Source organism: Ambystoma mexicanum, chromosome 5p, assembly GCF_040938575.1.
Source record: "Ambystoma mexicanum isolate Mex_15411 chromosome 5p, UKY_AmexF1_1, whole genome shotgun sequence".
In the NCBI taxonomy this organism is placed as follows: Eukaryota; Metazoa; Chordata; class Amphibia; order Caudata; family Ambystomatidae; genus Ambystoma; species Ambystoma mexicanum.
This window is the reverse complement of record NC_090930.1, coordinates 1,172,665,111-1,172,688,691: the sequence shown is the minus strand read 5'-3', so window position 1 is coordinate 1,172,688,691 and position 23,581 is coordinate 1,172,665,111.

The window sequence follows — 23,581 nt, the reverse complement described above, 5'->3', positions numbered from 1 at the left end:
GATGGGGTTATGAAGATTACAGGTATCTAAATCAGGCATTACCTTCTGGTACCTCTACCTTATCCCAGTACTTGTGTATGGGGCATAGTGCCTCATACACAAGTACTACCTCATACACAAGTACTGGGATGAGGAAGAATAGGGCTAGGCGTAATGAAGATTACCAATAAGTAATCAAGGCATTAAACACAAGTAGTGGTGCAACACCATTGAGCTGAATGGACTTCAACACTCCCCCCCCCACTGAAATTGTGGGCTATGTTGACTTGACCTGGCTGACCTACAGAGCAGTTGCCGGACAGAAAAGGACACAGATGTTAAACGGCACCTGGGTTTCGCTGTTAACAAGGGCCGACCCAGCAATTACTAATGTACAGCATTTCACTGTTAGTACCTGCATTCAAATGCCACATTTTTTAAGTAATTGAAATTGTGATGTGGGCTTAGTACTTGCATGCCAGGGGAGTGATTGGAAGGGTAGAGAAGGAACAGTAGACCAGTCATTTTCACAGCAGTCCATAAGTGGGTGCTTTCAGACTTAAAGGAGAGAGTGAACTGCTTGTAACATTGTAGCTGCACTAGAATAGTCTCATTAAAATGCGTAAAGAAGTTAGATGCCCCCACACAAATACATCTTCTCCTCCTCACCACACGTGTTGTTAGCGCCTCTCCCAACATTTGAAGGGTTAGCCCCCCTGAAATGTAGGTTTTGTTGCGCCCGTGAACACAAGCACACACACCAATCACCATATATGCACACACACACCCAGCCATCCATATATTTAAGAGTGCACTCTTTCACCATACAGGCACACCCGTGCAGCCACCCACACATTTAAGTGTGCACCATTTCACCATACAGACACACCCAGCCACCCGTACATTTAAGTGTGCAACATTTCACCATACAGGTACACACACCCAGGCACCTACCCACACATTTAAGTGTGCACCCTTTGACCATACACTCACACAGGCAGTCACCTATACATTTAAGTGTGGACACTTTCACCATACAGGCGCACCCAGCAGCCACCCATACCTTTAAGTGTGCATCCTTTCACCGTACATGCACACCCAGCTACCCATACATTTGTGTGCACTCTTTCACCATACACTCATCATGGGGTTGAGGTGTGTGCACTCTTTCACCATACACTCACACACGCACTCATCATGGGGTTGAGGGGAGCCATAATACTTCAAAAATAAATTGTTTCATTTTTAAGTCACTCTGACTTCATAAAGAAATTATTTCCGTTAAGGACTGAATCATAACGGAAAAAATGTATGTATGAAGGCAGAATGACTTCAAAAATAAACTATTTATTTTTGAAGTCATAGGGCTTCCTCCACCCCACGACATGGAGGCCTCCAGCCTAGGGTCTTCATGTCATGGGGTGGGGGTAGCCCCCAGACTTCAAAAAGAAAGTTTCTTTTTGTATTCACTCGGCCTTCATAAAGAAAATATTTCTGTTACAGAAATAATTTCTTTATAAACGCAGAGTGAATACAAAATGAAAATGTAAAAAACAAAGTTGAAAAAAATGTTTCCTTTTTTTTCTTTTTTTTACTCCAAGTGTGGCCCCATCCCAGAACATGTGGATGTGGGTGCCCCCGCACCGCAGGGGCTGCGGGGCTCCTGTTATGCCAGTGGGTCCTTGCCATCATAATTTCCAGCATTATGGGATATTCAGCCTCATTCCGAGTTTGACAATGATTTGGTTGTAATTCTGCTGGATTACTAGCAGAAATTGCTTACCATTATCACCACATGGTTCTGTTAGTTTATCACAGGATTACACATGGTGGTAGGGTGGTGTTAGTCCCCATTTATGGAGTCCATAGGACTACACAAGGATTTTGACAGAATTATCGCAAGCAGTAAATCCGCTGAACTAAATCCTTCCATTTTTGGCTTTAAAATGGAGGATTTAGCTGCTGCTTGGTGGTCAGGGTAAAACCTCCACTTCAATGCCAAACTCAGCATTTGGTGGAGCAGTAAAAAAGTGTTTTTTCCATTACCACCAAAAAAGTGGAGATAACTGAATTGCCTCCACTTTTTTACCACTCTGCCAAACTTAGAATGAGACTATATGTCCTGTGCTAATATGACCTTAAATACATTTCTTAATAATGCTGCCTAGATGACAATGTGTGTATTAAATACTTCAGAAGGCAAAACCTGAAAATCCTGGCTCCTATCAGTTTTCATGGCCAGTATTGATGGTCACACCTCATCAGGTGATATATTCGGGAGAGAGCTAGCCTGACTTTCATGAGGGGACCCTAATTCTGTCAAATCTAATTGGGATGCACCCATTTTAATAGTTTATATATCATGAAGGTCTCCAAATTGCAGCTGCAATCTAACCTCTTGGATGTAACATTCAATTAACTGTTCCCTTTGATAATAAGGGCCCTTTGCTGTCATTCTCCAATAAATATATGATTTGTTATCTGTTGGTGGCTGCCTGAATCATGTCATACCAGGCTATTTTTTGGAGATCTCTTTTCTGTTGACTTTATACAACTTATTAGCCTTTCTTAGTGTGGAAATATCTTTGTTTAATATATCTACTAATTTAAATGACTCTAGCAAAGTGTCTCTGACTTTTACATTCCTTGTTTAACCAAGGAGGATTCGTTTTTTGATCTGGCACAGGCCTGGCTGTTGAATATGTCTTTCAAAAGTGCCGGTTTAATGTGTTATAGGTCTTCAAGATTTTGTCTGCTATGTTTCCCTCTGAATGTTACCTGATACCAGATTTTTCGTTTTATGATAATACATTGTAAAGATCTCCCTTCTTTAAAAATTGTTCTCATGTACTGGTCAGAAGCCTGCAGTATGATGAAAAGCTCCCGACACATCTGTGCCTATACTAACTCCAATCAATGATGCTAATGGCCCTCAGTCATGAATGATTCTCTCCAAGACATTGTGCAGGGCATGATTTCACATGGACTCTAAATCATGAAAAAGGTGGGAAGCAAATAGAAATGTATCTGCATTTCCCATTCATTAATTGGACCTGTAGTCATGTGTAACTGTAATCATGAAAAGTAAAATCAACTCAATGGGAATTAATTTAGTCTAGGACACGCTAGTAAAATTTGAGGACCAGCAGGAGCAATTTCAAAAAGAGGAAGGGGCCCGAAACGAATGATTCCAGTGGGAATGCAAATTAATAATTGATGACTCTTGTCAAAACATTGTTCTTTCTCCCCAGACATAACTTTAGATGTTTCACAACTATGTCCCAACATTATACTATCAGGCACCAAAATTAAATCGACTATGCTTGATCTATGTAGGGAAACGAGGGAGAAAATGAATGGGGAGATTGACCATTCCCTGCTTGCAATTCTCCCCATAAAAGACCTCCACATTGGTTGTGATATATTGTTGTTAAATTGTGTTAAGGTTTTAATGTAAACCATGAAACACAAATACATAAATAAAAATGAAAAGACCTCCAGACATAATCCGCAAAAGAGCATACTTCTCAGAATATCAATTGCCTCATTTGCAATATATTTGAACACAGTAACTTGAATATAGTAACAGATGTATTCAAATGGAAGTTGTTGGAAGAGCAGAATTAAAATATTTTTAAAAAGGAGACATAATAATGCTGACCCACACAAGGATTCATGTAATTAGGGATTGTCGTCTTGAGGTGCATGTATGAGATGGTAGGAATGCTGTTGTGAATGTAGCATGGAATGAAGCATGCATTCGGCTAGCCCTGAATATATCTTGACAGGCATGAAGGATACTCAAAGTGAATACATTTAAAAGCTGACATCAGTAAATGTGTTAATTGGCAAATATATTGTCCAGGAAATGCTACCCCTCTCCAAAATGGAGCACATCAAATTATTGTACAGAACCCCAACCTGGAGTGTATCAACGTGAGAGGTAATCTTCTATTGCTAAGACAGATTTAAGGCCCCATAAATATAAGGAGAAGGAGCAGAGGAAACACAATGTGATATATCTCTTAACTGTTCCTAGAAGGTGGGTGATTCCCTCTTGAATATATTAAATCACTGGATTTGGCAGATCAAGGTGTGCTGTTTCATAATATGAGAAGAAGTTAAGGAAGTAGCACAGCTGTGGATTACTGATGATGGACTGCATGACTACATGGGTGTCAAGTTCTTCTAGCTATAGAATATACAATATTACCTCCCAACCAATCAACCAAACATTTTAGGGCAGTCCCACCTGCATTGGATGCGCCAAAACATACTAATAATTTTGCCATGTGAGATCCTAATGCAAATAATGTCTCAGAGTGTACAGGACTTCTCTGCAAAATAAAGATATGACAACAGTAAATGCATCGCAAGGACTGGTTTAGTTATAGAAGCAGATGAAGTGTTGGAGATACAGATAGAAAGGAATGAGAGACTGTCTCCTCCTCTGAATGTATTAAGGTTCAGGGCAACACAGAGAGTTTGGAAGTGATGACTACATATTTGAATAAAACATCTTATAATACTGTTTGTCTAACTAAGAATATTAATGATGGGTATTGTTGTACCTTTGTAAGATAGTTCAACATTATTTGTTTACAGGAGATGTGGGCAATAGATTTTGTATTTATTAATGGGTATATTGATTATGAGATACTTGCAATAAAAGGCATATGGGGGTTGCCCAGAGGATGATTAGTAGTATGGATCAAGATCAAAACAGGTTTAAAAAATAATCTTGAAATTAGATACACAATCTTGGGAAATGCAAGGGTTGCTTTTGAAATGATTTCAACGAGTGAAGGTTTTCATAATGAATGACTTGGTGAACAGACAGACTTGGTGGAGAGTATTGCTAGAGTACCATACTCAAAGGGGAAGACTTAATTGAGAAATGTGATGATAGGTATGCAACGGCCAAACACTGCAGCAGTGCTTCTCTCAGGAAATCTATGTTGATGTCGATGATGTCACACTCATCAACACAGTAAACCGAGGTCCTGTCAGCAGCAGAGGCAGTGCAAGAAAGGTATGCTTATCAAAATAAAAAAGACACCATTATTACACATCTAGGTAACTACATCGGTGCTAATGGTGATATGCCCCTCGTGGCGTGCGTTCATTAACATCACTACCACTCTTGTTAAAGGGACTCTCGCTGCACTTGGGCCCTTAACTTGGGTGGCGGGTTGTTACCTACATCTCGGGGCATATCACCAAAATATAAACTATGATAACTTAAAAGGGCTCCGTTCATGCATAATAGAAGAGTTAGTACCATTTTTTTTTAAAGGAGGAGAGGGAAAACCCACGGAAGCATTGACCAATTTCCTTAATAGACTGTGTGAATCTGGATGAAGACAATTATATTTCTTCCTACCATCAACAGGATTTTCAATAAGGATACAAATGGTTGACTATTGAATAGATTTCCAGTACTGATCCAAACATATGTCATTCTCATAAACTTGTCTTTATTTTAAATTGTGTCGTTATTTCACATTTTACAGTTTTAAAGACAGACTGTGATTGACTTCTCAGGAGATAAAAAATTAACACTTTGTTAGCATACTATATCCCATTCCCTTTGATGAGGCCATAATATGTTTATATATCAAGAACACAAAATGTGTAAGATCGGGCATACAAGGAGAAAATACATGTTTTATGGTTCAATGAGCCACCAGACATCACCTCTTTTATTTTGTTTAAGTCACCCCAAGTGGGACGAGTATGCCCAGATATGGGTACAAAGCTTGTTGGGCCTTGAGATCTAAGCTACACCTCACTGATTACAATGCAAAGTGATGTCAAAACATGTCTGGGTTTGGAAGTGTTCTTGAGTTATTTGATGTGATCAAGCAGTTTGGACTGAACTGCCCTTTTTGGAGTGGGGCCAATAATAATGTGCATAAGGTCTTTTACTCTTTCTGTAATGGCTTGGCAGGCTGAAGAACAATGGTCTGGAGGGATGATAAAACAAATTTTAAACCTTCTACCCATCAACTCTTTTCTTTTAGTGAAGTTATCGTAAGTGGGACGGTTGTGCCCAGACGTGGGTCCCAAGCATGCTGGATCTTGTGACCCAAGCCACATCTCGCTGATGATGCCATCTCGCTGATGATGACTGTGATGCTGGAAATGCATCAGAGGGACAGGGCCTCCGTATCCTTGTCCTTTACTGCTTTTTATCCTGTGTTCTGTTGTGTTTTCCGCGCAGGAGTTCATGTGGGACTCTTGGCGGTGCAGCTCTCTCTCTTTTGGTTTGGTGAATGGACCCGTGGGATACCCTTATGGCACCCATGGGTGGGGGTACAACCCTGTGCCTCTAGTGTATGTTTTTGGGCACCTGTGGGTGGCCCGCAGAGCAGGGTATGGGCTGGTGGCAGCTCCATGCTGAATTTGACAGGTGCACGGAGTATCCTCCATTTTGGGGATACCCCGGCTCTGCCATTGGGTTCAGTTGATTCCTGATGGAAATCAAGATGGCCCCTGTGGCCTCTTGCTTTCTATTACCTATTACCTTGTTTTCCCACAGTCCTGGGAAGCCCAGACTCTGTCCCTTCCCCCTGACTGGCTGTTGGGTGGAAATGCCATATATGGTGTTGTTGTGAAGGCCCGGCCAGACTAGCTGGAGCCTTCCCAGTGATGTATGTTGTGGGTACCTCCTGTGGGTGGGACCCGGTAGAATAGAGTGTGTGATGAATATGGATTCTGTGTTGTGGATGTCTAGTATCTGGTGGTTGACACAATGACTGAGACAGCCCTGCCCGAAACCGGTATGAATGCAGTTTGGAGTGTTGAATGGCTCGGTACTTGTCCCAATACACATAACTTTTTGTGAGTGTCTGGAGAGAAGTGAATGACCTGAATACCTCGTGTGCCTGATTGGCTGCCTGCCTGCATGAATGCCCTTAGTCGTGATTGGATGCTTGAGTGTGACCCAGCGGAATGAATGGGAGATCAACAGTATATCTGGGGACCTCTCACTGCTAGGAATCGTGTTCAGAAGCTGAAGTCCACTACGACGAGTAACTGGAGTAACTGAAGCTTGACCTTGAAGCCCTGCTGGACGAGAAGAATTGCTGTTGCTCTCCTTCACAATCTGAAAGCTGCTGTGCCTCCAAGTACTGACCCAGAGAGGACCTGATAAGGCGCCCTCTTCTCGAGCTACGAGGGACCATCGTGCACAGCTGATCTTTGCCAAAGCTCCCTGGTAGTCAGACCTTCGACAGGCTGCCGGCCCGAGACGGGGACTGCCGTGGAATCTCAAAGAGAAGCACCCGGACTGTTGTCTGCCACTGTCGACGACCGCCGTCGCCGACCGGAGCCGCCGTGCTCCCGTTTGCCTAAGAACTTAATTTGATCATCAGACGCTCTCGTCTGCATCGTCGCCCGCTTTCTCCCGCTGGAGAAGGCCCGACCGTCGACGAGCCGAGGAGCATCTGCCGGTGGGTTTCCCGCCACCTAAGGACCACAGAGACGCCAACGACTCGACGCCCTTGCTGGGCCACAGTTCTTCATCATCTCTTTGCAGTCCAGAACTATCATCACGAGGTGCCGGCATGCCTCTTCCTTGCAGGATGCCAACGCTCTATCGTCGAAGAGCACCGCTAGGAACGAAGCTGCCCTTCATGGCCGTAGTTCAACCTGTTTGCCGTCGGACGTTCGACGACCCGTGACTCCTGCCTTAAAGGGCGGGCACTCAAGAAGGGCCGTCGATTCCCAGACACTGAACACCGAGTTCCTCAACGCCTCTCGACGATCCGTGGCTAATGCTTTAAAGGGAGTCACTCAAGAAGGATCAGTCGACGCATCATCGGAGAACTCTACTCCACCAGGTACATTGTGGGGGTAAAACCTTAATAGGAGGAAATAAGACTACCGTTTCAACCATCTTACGTTCCTGCCTATCTCTATTGCTGGTTTCCTCATTATTGATCTGTGTGACATTTTAACCGTACAGTCGATGCACTTTAATGAGATTCGATAACATTGGTCGTACCACTTTAGAATTGTATACATTTATCCTTGTTGACTTCCGAGTACAAAGTGCGTTATTGTGATTGTGTACATACCTTTGAGTATTAATTATATAAAGACTGTGTTTTCAGTAATACAGTGTTTGGACATTCCTTTGTGGGGGTTCGGGGACTACACTGTACTTAAGAACCAACCCGCATCACCTCCTGAGAAGCGAGGCCTTGATTGCTCGTCCATTGCTACCAAATAGAGAATCTTGACTGGGGTCCTCTGTGCCTCTCCTCTACCATATAGAGAGTGGAAGTACAGACACCCCCTACCAGTCTTTACAACGACTAATGAGGCTGAAACATGTTTGGGGTTGCTTGTGGTCTCCTGCAGAACTGCAGAAGGAATGTGATCAAGCAGGTCGAGCTGGACTGCCACATTTCAGTTGAAACCAAGTCTGATTTGTGTATGGTATTCTCCCTTTCTGTAATTGCTTGACAGGCTGAAGAATGATGCTCTGAAGGATTGTGCAGTGCAATGCCAGAGGTTAAGATTAATGCTAAATCTTGAGTCATAACCACTTTTGTTTTGTTTAAGTCTCCCTGAATGGGACTGGTGAACCCAGATGTGGCTCTTAAGCCTGCTGTCCTGTAGACCCACAATAGACTCCACTGATAAATTCCAATGAGGCTGAAACATGTCTGTAGTTGTTTGTGTAGGAGGGATTAGAATAAGCAGTTCGGGATGGATTAACTCTTTTGGTGTGGGAACAAGCTCACATTGCATCTGAATTTGTCTTTCCCCTTTTTCTGTAAAGTCTTTGCAGTCTGAAGAATGATGATCCAGAAGGTTGGGCAGAGCAATGATAGAGGTTGATGAGAAGATGAATTCTGAAGCCTTTCAGCCTCACCTCTTTTGTTTTGTACTACTGACGAAGAAGGTGGCTAATGCTCCTGGTGCTGTCAGAGAACCTCCTGTATCCTGCAAGCACGAAAGACACATGGCAAACATTGCAAGCTTTGTGACAAAAGAGGGTTTGAAGCCTGCATTGGTCGTATGGTTAGTCTGAACACCTTTACCTATCACAACTGGAGAGGAACACCACTACGGCTCTGGGCTCTGTCAGAGTACCTCCTCCAGCTTAAGACACCAAATACACTTGGCACAATATGTATTCACATGCAAAGATGTTCTGGTTGAGCTGCTAAAACATGTGGTGGGCTTCGTATTATGGTGAGTCTGATACGTACGAACAATGGCTAACTCTTTGGGTTTATCAAGTATCTGAGAAGTAAAAGAAACTATAAATCCTCTTACTGGATGTCTAGTGAAAGAAAGTAGAAGTCAATGGGCTATAAGGCTACTCTTGGGAAGCATGAGGAGAGCACAATAGCCCAGCAGTATAGTCTGAACAAGGATCATTTCTTGATACCAAAGAACATTATTACGCACACAGCTCATACATTAAAATGTGTTTGGGCATTTTAAATTCACAGTTAATAAGGGTTGAACACCAGGGTGAATGATCAATGTCATAAACAATAACATTTGCAGTATATGAGGATACCTGGTGTGGGATTTTCTAAATATGATTGAAGAATTCTCACATGAGGAACCTCAATTCTGCAGATGAGTTGTTTTTTCTTGTGTAAATTGTATGCACAAAGTTAGTCACCTATTTTTTATTCTGTCCCTGGTTTATGTTTCACCTTGTCCCCACACTCATAAAGTAGATCATTGTTTGTTCTCATCTTTGTTTTATTGTAAAACCAATCTTCCAAGAAATGCCTCTGCCTTTTGAAAATATGCTTTTTTGTAGGTCATTTTTTAAATCAAAATTGGCATCCGTGTTCTTCACGTAAGTAGAAGAATACATTTGTTTTAAACATAGCCCTGTGAAAAGACAAGAAATTGAATGTGTTTGTATGAATTTAAGTCAGAATTAATATATGATCATTTTCATCGTTTGATAATTTTCCATTGATGCAATAATGATTCTTTCTTTCATTAGATTTACATTAACTATTAGGTGATTTAGAACCATTAGATTTGTGAATTTTACAATCTTGAATTTTAGAAAAGTAAATTGGTGTACTATGTCTATAATGATGTGGTTGTCTATGATAGGGCATCATTTATATTCACTGAAAAAACCTTAGCTAATGTGCTGTTAAATTGCAGAGATTTAACGCAACAATACCCTTGGAATTCAGCAGATGTGGGAAGCAATGACCAGCTTAACACAGCTTGTTTCCATTAATGTTGCCCATAATGACATGTCCCCCATAATGCTAATATGCATGTCATTGTGAATCCCTTCTCTTATAATATGTATGTGCTCATGGACTTTGCAACAGGAACGGGCTGACTTATGCTGGTCATGACTTCCGACACCTGCTGAATTTCAAGGGTTTTATTGCATTAAATCTGTGCAACTGAACTGCACTTTAACAAACGTTTTTCAGTGAATTCCAAGGATTTTGTTATACCGTGTTTTTTTTATTTTTTATGGGCCATTTGCCATGGCCTTTGTAATGTACATGTTTCCTCAATAAGTTTCTTTTGAAACCACTAGGTGGACACAGCCTTTGGGCGTGACCACTATACATATCTCTCGACCCTGGCCCTTGTATCTTTTACATTAAAATACAAGCTTTCTTTTCAGCTCACTAGTTCCTTAAAGTAACCCACCTTTGCCTTCGGCCACACCTATTACACCCTATCACACCCACCTCACTGTAGCTGTAAAATTCCACTTTTGTGAATTAATCAACATTTTTTATTCATTTTTCTAAAAACCTTTCTATAACCGCGGTTGCCCAAGTTGTTTTGTACCTGGTACAATTCCGTGCAGTTGTTTTTGCTGTGCACTGTGCAGACATTTTGACTTTTTCTCTATGGGAAAATGAATGGGAGTAGGCTGAAAACAGTGTTTTTTGATTTTTTAATAACATTTAACTTTTTTTTAACAAATCTCTCTCAAAATCTCCAGTCTGGGTCGGGGGGCCTCAAATATTTTTTTGTTTGCAAAATATATGCAAAATCCATCATGCAAGACAAAGGTTATTAGCAATAACACTTTTTCGGGTTTCCTACGGAACTTGATACTCAACTATATTGCTATAATATGTGTTTTTAAATTATCGGGGGTCTCCGGATATCAACTTAAGGTGCCCTGCACCTATGGGGTGTTGCATGCTTGTGAAATACAGAGAATCCTAATATTTATTAGGTAAAACAACATAGTCCATAGTAGTCTATTCTGATTGTCCTTTGTGCGACACTCTATAGGTGGGATTGAACCCATAATCTGTTTTTGAAAGTCACCACTACTACAATTATTGGAAATGCAAATCGTAACTGGCCCTGAATAAAAAAGGCATAGAATCTGCCGAAACACGTATCTCACAAAGGGAAATCAGAATATACTACTATGGACTATGTTGCTTTACCTAATAAATATTAGGATTTACTGAGATAAACTGCAAATATTGTTTGCCTGATTTATTGTGGCGCAACGCAACAAGTGAAGCAGGAAATCTTTTTTCCTTTTTATTGATACTGCTATAATATGTGATTCACTTTTAGAATCCATGTTTCAACTCTATTAATATTCACCTATATAGACTGCTTTTTCATGAAGACATTTGATTCAATGTATCAGGAAGAGGCATTATGTGTTTTTATGTTAATGATGCTGTCGGGTAAATCCTCTGAAATAGAGCTATTTTTGATTCGGATAAATGTGGCACTCATCATGCACATTAATCGGAATAAACACATTAGATACACACATTTAGTTCTGAAACTTCATATCCATATATACTTCATAAAGTTGCCCCATGGTTATCAAAATGCTTAATGCAACCCTGAGCTATTTAATTCCTTGTTTGGAGTTATACACTACCAATTAGTTAACAATTTACCATGCAAAGGACCTTTTTGTTTTTCAATTTATAAGCAATCTGGATTCTAGCAATGATAAAACCCTTCTGTATGAACTGAGGGCTTTCGATTTAGTGTTATTAATTCTCTCTGAATAGACAAAGATTACTTTAAAGAAAATAAACGTAATCCCCTCCCCTCATAGACTCTTCTAATGGGATTGTAATAACTGGAGATGTATCCTGTTAATACTGGCAGCCAACATTCCATATGGCTAGGAAGTGATGATTGATTACCACACCTTGGACGCTGATATGTGCTATACTGGGTCATTGTTCAAAGTCGGTAGTATTCAATAGTAGTTGGTCAGCTAAATCAAGTGGATCTAGCTCATGTGATCTATGCCCTATTCACCTTTCTATCACTGCCAAACTGTTTGTCCCTTCTTGTTTTGCTGATCATTTGTCTCTATTTTAGGAGCCTTTCAGACCTCTTTCCTTTTGTTGTTGTTCAGCTAATGGGAGTGGATGTAGGTAGCATGATCTCTTACCCATCCACACGTCAATCACTTCTAATCTGTTGGTGACTTCTTGTTTTGTCAATATATTTTCCCTAAGGAAAGCAACCTTCCAATCGCTTTTCATCATCCACCTCTGCATGAAAACTGATGCTAGCCGACATCCATTCAGCAACTGACCCAAATGACTATGCAGCAGACATCCCTGACCACTACACCACACACAACATTGACACCGCCTTTATCACAGAGACCTGAATGATATCCACCTCCATCCACACCCTAGACATAATCATGCCCAATGGCTACAGCATTCTACAAAAAGACCATCCAAACAAGATGGGTGAAGGCTTCACCATCTTTTAACAGACATCATGACGACCCAACTTTATATTGCCACCATGATCTTCTTTGAAAACCTCCCTGCCACTTTGCGCATTCCCCAATGGATAGAATCACCTTTCACCCCCTTTTAGACCTCCCAAGCCTAAAACCTACATCATCTAAGACTTCACAGACTTGATAATCAGCATGTCTCACAAGGCAACTTCAACATCCCTTGCAAACCAACAACCAAATCAATGAAGGAATATCCCCACTGTCTTCTTGACACATAAATCACATGCTAAATTCAATACACATGAAAGTTAATATCCTTGATCTCATCATCACTGCCCTACTCAACATCTGATACTGCTCTTCTCTGATTGGAACCTTTGATAATCCCCTTTGGCTTTAGATACACCTTCCCATCCAGGAACATACATTAGAACCTCAACAAACAACACTTCAGATCATTCAAGAACTTCCTAGTGTAAGCTCTTACAGGAGACCACACCAATACCCATCTCACATGGGCCTCCTACGTCAGATGTAACAGGACTGTGACATATTTCTCCAATAACTCAACACCTCTCTTTCAATCAACATCAAACTCTATGCTCTGGTGAAACAATAGACTTTTAAATCTAAAACTTTCTACACCATTGTACACTAAAGAACTCACTGTCAACAAAATGTACCACCAGAAAACAAGAAAATACTTGGTGGCATCCCTGAGTCCATCTGACTGTGCCCTGCTGGAGAAACTCTGTTCTACATGCAGGCAACATATCATCACTGAAAATAGCAACTACTTCCAGAGCACCATACTCAAGGCCAACAACAAAAGCAGAGCCCTCACCCAATCCATCCAGCATTGTGTCAACCCTCTCACCAACCTATCCCTAACATGATGTCTGGAAACATCCACCACCATCAAGTCTTTCTTCATAAACAACATCAAATGAGCTGCAAGCACATATACACCAACACCAAAACTGACATCGCACATCCACATCCAATCTGACAAAATCACCACTACTGTAACAACTTTGAGGACACTCATCATGGCAGACATAACACTCAAATTTTCATTCCTCCAGGCCACAAAGTATGACGCTGAATTCCTTCAAGCCTCTGTAATCAAGATACTTCACAATTAACTGACCCTCCCTTAACTTGCAATCCTCAATAGCTATCTGACTATCTGTGCCTTCCCCTAGACACTCATAGCAGAATAGATTCTCATTCTTCTCAAGAAACCAATGATAGCCCCTGACAATCTCAGCAAATATCACTCCATCATACACTTAATTTACTTGAGAAAGCTATAGCCATGCCACTCCTCCTACAAATCGACACCAACAGTCCCACCAATCTTGCTTAATACCAGATGCAGGACGGAAATTGCTACCATCAAGATGGTCAACAATGTCACTAACGTCCTCAACGAAGGTCATCCATGACTCCTTGTTCTTTTTCCCCTCTCAGCCACATTTGATACAGTAGAAGGTAAACACCCCCCCACTCATGCCCCGTGTGTTCTCCTGTCTCCCCCACCCCCAGCTCATGTCCCGTGTGTTTCTCCAACATCCCCCCACCACCCAAACATGCCCGGTGTGTTTCTCCGACTCCCCCCACCCTCCGCTCATGCCCTGTGTGTTCTCCTATTCCCCCCGCTCATGCCCTGTGTGTTCTCCTATCTCCCCCACCCCCTCGCTCATGGCCCATGTTATTCTCCTGTTCCCCCCCACCCCTATGATGCCCCTTGTTGTCTCTCGTGTTCCCCCCACCCCCTAGGATGCCCCATGTTGTCTCCTTCTACCCTCACCCACCTCAGAATCCCCATGTTCTCTCTGTATCCCCTCCTCCTATACCCTGTGCTGTCTCTTTGCGTCCCCCACCCACTTGCATTCAATATAGTCTTGTGTCTGTGCCCCCGGGCCAACCCCTCATTGTTTTGTTGGCTCCGTGCCCTTTTGTACATCTTGTTTGCCCCCCACTGCCTCTTGCGTCTCTATGTGTTCCCCCCATTTGCCCCTGCATCCACTGTTGCTTGTCCACCCCGGCAACATGTTCATCTTTGTTCCCCCTTGTATCCCTCTGACTCCCCCTCTGGCTCATCTTCCTTTTTTCCTCCCCCTTCCTCTTTCTTCCTCCTGCTCCCTTATCCTTGCCTTTGCCTCCTCTTGTCTCCCCCTCCCTCCCCCCTCTGTTTATTCTCCGGCACTACCCCCAATTGCCGTCAGGCATATTAACTGTAGCGCCTGCTTTCTGCTTCCATCCTCCCTTCTCCCTTTGTTTTCCTTCTACTTTACAAGCACTTACTCTTATCACTGTCCTTGACTTCTGATAAAGAGCTGTCTGTTTCCCCTCCCCCTTCTTGTTTTCTCCTCCCCTCCCCCTAGCACTACCTTGATTGTTCATTGACTCTCAAGATAGTTCCCCTGTTTGTTCCTCTCCCCTCCCACTCCGTCCTCTCCCCCACCTCCTTCCCTCCTCCCCCTCCTTTTGTCATTTTTGTACTGCTTGTATTGTCTCCTTTTTTCCTCCCTCAACTCTCCGTTATTTGTTCCATGCACTTATACTATCAGTTATGAAAAGATAGTTATTTCTCACATTCTGATTTGCTTCAAGGACCTGTAAGAATGTATTGTATTTTCCCTTGTTTCCCTCCCTCCTTGAAGCGCTTTGAAACACATTGTGTATAGGCGCTATACAAATAAACAATCAATTAATCATTCAATCAAAACATTGTTGCATGAAGATCAGGGAGACCATCATCAGCTGGTTTGAATCCTACCTTGCCAACTGCCATCAATTCATCCCGATGGATTTCTACAGATCTCTAACTCTACCCATAACCAGTGGGGTCCTGCAAGAATACCGTCTACTCCCCCTTAATCTTCAAACTTTACATAAAACTGCTCGGTACCCTCCTGGCCCTACACAACATCCACATCCACCAATATGCATATGACACACAGCTCTAATTCAAGATATCCTTCATCGAAGATCCTCATAAACTCCAGGCATACTTCACATTGATCTATTCCTGCATGTCTAGTGCTTTCCTGAAGGTCAACCCCTCCAACTGAATTCCTAGTGATGACTGACAGCACAAAACATCCTGACATACATACCTGGCACCATAGCGGACCACCTGCACCAAGTTCTTTGCATTTTTCATCAAACAGACACCTCTCGTGGATAGAAGACACACACGGGCCCATACCAAATTTCCCTCTTGTGGAAAATCAAGCACTGCATCCACGCAAACAACTTCAGATCTGCTGTCGAAGCCTTGATCCTCTCACATTTGGATGGTGGAAATACCCTACTGCATGGCCTACCAGCGACCACCCTGGCACCTCTGAGAAGTGTCCTACATGCCGTTGCATGACTTATCAAAGCACTCTGCAACTGCACTAGTTAAGGCTGCAAGCATATATCACCTTGTAATCCTGCGATATTGTACAGGAGGGCGGAGCGACCTCTGACGGGCCCATGGGATCAGAGCTCACCCTCGAATACCTTAAGACGAGATAGCTGCACCTTGAGGTGCATGGGGTGCGGGATTCTCTTACTCCAACACCAATCAATAAAGACAATTCAATGGTTTGGCAAAGGGAAGTCCGTTTAATGACAAGTACAAAAAACGGGGAAACATGGGAATCAATAGTGATGTGATTGCCCGTCTCGCTTCAACTTCCACAATCTTCATTCAAACAGCGATTCTTATAGGCAAAATTCATCATCATTGATGTGTATCACTTAAAGGTTTGTGATGCAAGTCTATTGGTTGGAAAAGGTAACTTAAGTATAGGTACTATATCTGTATATGGTAACAGGGTATGAGGATTGGATAACTCGTATCGGGTGGGTGTCTACGCCCATCCCTCTACATCACTCGTGCCAAACGTCACTAAAAGTACGACGTCTCATTGGTTCTACTAGCTATAGGACCCTAGATTATTTGGCCCATTGTGATTGGGTTGGTTACACCCCTAGGCATAAATCTCCACTTTAATTAGCAGCTTGCAGAATGGTCACCCAGATGCGGCATGCCCCAAGATACACCCTGCCTCCCTTCCAACAATCAGTACTTTAGGGCTATGTGTCAATTATTCGGCTGAGGATGGCCTCGAAACTGTAGCTTATCGGGAAAAGTTATGGCATTCTCTGGTTTAGGGTGACATCAGAAATTGGTACTTCTTCGCGCTTGGCTGGTCACGTGTTAGCACACTGTGAATCTGCTTCATTTTCCTTCTTTTTGCGTATTTGATTCTGCCTTCGGCCTTTCCACCTACCTGGGCCTCCTTATCTCGACCTTCACGGGCAGGCTTCTATCGTCTGAAGTTTCGATTCTTCGAAGTTGCCACTCTCTCCCTTCCTTAGGTTGACCTCCAATTCCCAGGCATGAGCTGCTTCTTGCAAAGTTTCGATTCCGCTATTTTGTCTGATTTTGTGCTTGCATGTGAATCCTGGCCTGTATGACCTCTATCATCCTGGGCTAATTCTACTTTCATCTAAAGTGGACTGCACTCATATAATATGCTTCATTGAGGTAGATATATATATAGTTGGCGCTTGCCGCTCTATTCTTCTACTAAGCATAGCAAGCCGCACTGTTTTCTTAGCTTCTTGCGTTACAAGCCAATATACAGGCGTTAGCTAGTTGCATGTTTTCATCCTACTTACTGGTTAAGTTTCTTTATATTTCAACCTCGTTTCTTCTTCCAAGTCCATTACATCATTTTTCTATACATTTCATCTTTGCGTGTCATCTTTTGATTGTCGGTTCGTTCGTCTGTATGTTCGTCCGGCCCTTGTGTCATCACCATTCGCCTTCGATTAAGGCCCTTTGGGTCTCTTCTGGGACAGTTTGAAAGTAGTTTTCATGTTGTGTCAGCTATTGGTACGGTTGTCTCAATGGGTACTGTGCTGCCCATGGTTGTCTGGTTGTTGGCACTTCAACAGGTATTGCTCTCCCGATGGGCACTGGGCAGAGCCCTAGTGCTGCTCTCTGTTGGTTTATTTGCTCTTCATACATCACATATCTCGGTGAGTATGTTCCTGGTGATTCAATATGGGTGGCTGGAGTGCAGGTCATGTCTGGGACCTCCTCTACAATATCATCTCTAAAAGGCCATCTTCCTAAAGTCTTTAAGCTACCTCACTGTGGAGCTCAGAATCTCCAGAAGCCTACGGTCCATTGGAAGAAAGGACAAGTGCAGATTTGAACTTCTCGAGTGAAGGAAGAAAAGAAGACAGAATTTGTCTGTACGCCCCTCTCTGTAACCTCCACCCAGTCAACAGAAGACTCCCACCTCACATCAAGATTTCAGGAAGGAGCTCAAGACCCTCTTATTCAGAACATGACACTTCCTTGGCACCTAGGACTACTCCCCTACTCTCTCCACCTGACCTGTGACTGCCAGAACTGCACACGTTTTCTCCCCTGGTTACTTGTAGCCCACTTTCTGTCTAATTGTCTATTCTCCTTCTGCCCCATTGTTTGCCCTTGGCACACTTTCATTGATCCCTTGCAATCTGCTTCCCTTGCTCTGTACTTCCCCCTACGACTTGAAGGTACTCACTCCCCAATAATGCAATTATAAACACATAATAAAGGACACATCCCAGTAGGGAATGAGACCAAGAGATTGGCTGTAAGTGAAATAAAGGTTTATAGAATTCAGCATCTAGAGAGCGGTCTGGCAAACATTACAAAAAGTGTACATTTTATACAGTATATCGATGTAAGGGCCGATTCCACAGGATAGGCTGGTTCAGAACTGTTGCTTCGTGTGGCACGTGGGTCGGCCGGGCTCATCTGGGAGGAGTGAAGGTCAGGTCAACTCCACGAGAGGGCGTCACTCTGTCTAACTAAACTACATTACATAACATTTTCTGACCCATGATGAATAATTCAGGACATAAAACAGCATTGATATGTGGGGTTACCTATAAATTGCAAATACATATAAAAACATTACTGCTTTAGGCCTTTATAGAGTTAGTGAGGGGGTGGGTCTACCAGGTGTGTTATCAGAGGGGTTGGTCTGCGATTTATTGGTCGAGGTGCTAAGGTGCTCGGGTGGGCAGATTGATATGTGTTGGTTTTCAGTGTGATGTCGGATGACATGAAACCAGTAATATGGGGGGACTCAGGAGTGGTCATTGGGTTGTGAAGGCAATAACACTTTCAAAGGTGGGGGTGTATGGAGCAAGAGCGGGTTTGTGTAGACGGATGAGCCACAAATCAGGATTTGGCCTTGTCACACACAGGCTTTGGAGCCCAGAGGAAGGATGAAAGAATACAATGTTTGGTTGCAACAATTTACGCCAGAACAACTGTGAGAAATGAGCTTGAGCCACGCAGATACGGGTGGAGGTGGGAGCTGTCAGTGTTCGTTGTGCATAGCGCTGCTGAGGGGAGAGGAGGCTTCACAGTATAGAGAGTAGATGATTTCCTTCATGTTGAATGTATGGGGGGCAAAACAACCCCTCCTTCCTTACATTCCCCCCTTTCGTTACATTTAAGTAACAAATTATTCTTTAGTTTTATAAGCATTCCTGTAGTGCTCCACCTCCAGTACTGCCTCGTCGAAGGCAGGAGTTCCTTTTATGGGCATCCACGCCCTACAGACACCTCGTAAACTCTGACCCCTTCTAGCATACTCATCAGGAGTGCATGTCATGTATATGCCCCCTTCCCCATCGAGGTCCACCCACACCTCCCTATATCACTTCAGCTCCTGGGGTTCTTTAATAGTTGTATGATACAAGCTGTCCACCCTGTCCCCGGGATTGTGATATACTTCTGTCATACGACATTGTGGGCTCCTTATTTACCCCAGTTTTTATTTGCACATCTTTCATCGTTTGCATCTTTGTCGGACTGCCCATAGTCACCATCATCATGGCAGTATTAGGCATTGATTTTGCACAGCATCAAACGCCTACCTGACACACACACAAAAATTTGAAACAGGAAAACTATGACAGGGATGAGTATTTTCAAGACAGTTCCAAACGAGGAAGGGATCCAGTCAAAAATGGTGCTGAACCAGTCGCTTGGTTTTATCCCACCTTTTTTCTTCATTCTTTCTCCGAGGTTGTGGACTGCCGATATCGTGTGATAGGGTCCCATTAACAGCGTCTGCAGAAAGTACAAATGTGGAACATGCACTCCCAATTTCTTGGCAAACACTGCCGTACATCGCTGTGAGGAGGTCTAGCACCTTGCAGTTCTGCATGGTCATTAACCGCAGGGCTCTGAGTTACACTTTGATCACATTGAACTATTCTTCAGTGTCGTTGGCTAACTGCATTAGCTCCCACCTCACTATTTGCAGCCAGTTGGCGTTCGCTCGTGTTTGGATGCTCGGTACGAGTGAGGCGAAACATTTCTCTGCAGTGCTAAACAACTTATATTGATCGGGCATCTGTTCCAAGAGTTCTGAGGATTCTTTAGAAAGGTAATTTGATGCTCTCTTCTTGCAAGACACCCTACCCAGCAGCTCATCTTCCAATAGGATGTCATATGTGGGGGAATCTTCGGCTGTTGACTGGGGTGCCAGGGACAGGCACCCTCTCCCCCTGGACATGGCTCTCCAGAATTACCATTAGAGGTAAATGCAGCGTGGCTAGGGCACATGTGCCTCTCCATGATGGTGGGAGTTGCAGGTAAGCTTGTTTGCCACATACCCAGTAAGTGTCCATTAGTGCTGATGTGCCCTTCTTCATGTCAGGAAGGATGAGTGTTTTGTTGCAGTGTTTGTTTGATCCGATAGACACTTTTCCTTCTCCGTGAAAGCAAAGTTCATATTGGAAATCTCGTTGGATCTTAATGGGTTTTTCAAGAGCGGTTACCCATGTCAGTGTGGTGATGTGTTGTGACTAAGCTGGAGTGTATGTTTTTTCGACCCATTGGAATTTTTGGTCTGACAGTCCGCGCAGTGCTTCTGGTTTACACCGTACTATTTCTTCTTGCCACCTGTTTTCTGCAAACATTGGGCCTCATTACGACCCTGGCACTAATGGGTTAACGGCACCGTAAAAGACTGCAGCGCCGTTAACCCATTAGCGCCTTATTAAGAGGTCCCTTTGCGGGACCCAACCTGAACGGATGGTCTAGACCAGCCGTTAAAGTAGGGACCCGCAAAGGGACCTTGGTGCTAAGTACGGTACCGCGATTTGCGGTACCGTACTTACCGCCTTCCCCATTCCCATACAGCCCTATGGGGCGAAAATGGGAATGGAGAAGGGCCATGGTTCAATGGGGAAATACCGCCCCGCCAACCTTGGAATGGGGTGGTAATTCCACATTGAACCATGGCGGACCTGTTACAACACCGGCACCAACCATGGTGCTAATAGCGCCATGGTTTAGCGCCGGTGTTGTAATGAGGGCCATTGTCCCCTCTATTACAAAGAATGGCTCCTTTATGCAGAGTACTCCTTGAGGTTTGCTGCGGCAGGTCTTCTCGTTTTGTAGCAGCTATAACGTTACTGTGTGCTTGGAAGATACTCTGAATCCTACAAAGGGTTAGATGAACTAGACACTGGGCATCCGACAAAGGTGCTTCTTGTGGTATCAGGACCTTGGGTGTTCCTAAGGCATGGGGTATCAAGGAACAGACAAAACAACTCTCATTTGATGTCTGTTTAGTCATGACACTCATATTGGACCATTTATTGGATTGGTCTGGTTGGTGGGGGTCTTCTACTGCGTCTAATCCCAGACCATGATATGTGTCGTACCTTTTGCGTTCCACCCTCCTTCTTTGCCTTTTGTTCCCCCCTAGACCATTGTGTAGCTTCATTAAGGTTTGGTATCTAATGGGGAATATACCTGACCATCTCTCATCATTGTGTTCAATATTACTCTGCCAAGATTGTGTGATAGAATACATTTGTGGGGCGTCATGTTTTGGGTATAAAGTGCATGTACACGTCGTTTGAGGTAGCTTCATCAGTTGCTGGTGTATACATATATGACAGTACTGATACATGGACAATTACATTATCATCATAATAAACAAAAAATGGATTTGTCACATTGGGTACTTTCGACATCTCAGACTATGGTGCTTTAATTGTGCGGTTCTTATGTAAAGAGGTGAGGTTGGTGGGGTCATTGTGATCCCACATTATCTTAACCCATCCATATCAATTGGGTTCCTTCTTGTACAAGAGTTGCCCCAACCCCCTTATTTTATATCACCCCCAATATAAAGAATATACTCCAATAGAGCCCCAGGCAGAATAGCATTGTGGAGAATACAATTGCCACACAATAAAGCCTACAGTCATATGAGTAAACCCTGGTGGCACAAACACTTCCCCTATTTCTATCTACATCTGTGGTGTTGTCAGTGAGGGCTCTCCTCTCTGCCATATTTGAACCTGAAGGGGCGATGTGAATGGGTTAAGTACACACATAAAAATAATGCTGTCATTTTCTTTTCTTATCAAGCAATATATTCAGGAAAAGTCGGCAGTGAATGAGAAAGAGGAAGGTGAAAAAGAAAAAGGATAGCTTAGAAGGGTAGGGATGAGAGAGAGAGAGACAGAGAGAGAGAGAGAGAGAGAGCGAGACACTACATCTACTAAATCACCTTTCACAATTCTTATACACTTGATAATACTGTACACTGTGGCAATATTTACATTAGTTTTTTCCTTCTCATGTTTCTTATCTTTTGGTCATCTTATTTGTACTCTTTGATCATGGCACAGCAGCTTCCTGCTCTTGTGGCTGTTCTCCATGGGGTGCTGCTGTGCTGCTGTGTGTTTTTCATATATCAGAGAGGTGTATCCAATATTTCAGGCCCTTAACCTTTACCGCCGAAGGTGTGCAGTACACTACTTAAGGGCTATGAAATCTTGGAGAGTTCCATCTCCACACAAAGCTGCATACGTACACAAACTCTCTGGGCATTAACTTGGACATTGTACTGTCTGTTGCTGGGGTATTTGTATCTGTTTCTCTTTCCCGTGTGAATGGGGGTGTTATCTGTTTGGCTATGCTCCTTACTGCTCTTGTGAGTTGGGTTAGATATTCCCTAAATTCATCCCCCCAGCACCGTGGCAGCTCTATGAGCATCTGCTGCTCGTCTCACTGGATACAATGGTGTCTGAATGCGTCTTCCCGTCACTATTTTGTGCAGGGACAAATTATGGTCCTTCCTTGGCTGCGTTCATAGCTGGAACAGTGCCAGGGACAGGCAATACACCCAGTTTATTTTTTAGTTTGTGACACAGTTTGGAGAGTCTGCTTTTGAGGAGGCAGTTTATCTTCTCGACCACCCCATTTGCTTGCAGGTGATAGATCAAACACAGTTTGTGTTTCACCCGTAACAGAGATGTTACTTCTTTGGAAAGGTCATTTACAAAATGAGTTCCATTATCTGATCATATGATGTCACAAATTCCCTATCTTGGGAATACCTCTCTCACCAGAAACTTTGCTGCGCATTTCATGTCCAGGTGTGCACAAAGTCCTGCTTCAACCCAGCGATAAAAGGGGCACTCCACAACTATAAGGTACCTTGCTCCATTCCACCTTTCTCCCATATCAGCGTACTCTATGTGCAACTTCGGAACGGCCCAATGGGGTGAGGGAGTGTTCCCCGCAGTGGTCTAAGGGTCAACCCAGCGTTATATGTTTGGCATGTGATGCATTCTTTTGTCATTTTACTCAAGTGTTCCTGGAAGATTGGAACAAACTAATTTTCTTGAATGTCTGCTGCTTTGTGTTGTTTGGAAGGGTGTGCTGGGAAGTGGAGTTGTTGAAAAGCTATATTTAATCATTTTAGGGGCATTACTACCTTCCCATTTATTTCCTGACACCAAAGGAGGTCTATTGGTGATTGTCTGCACCCCCTTTTTACCATA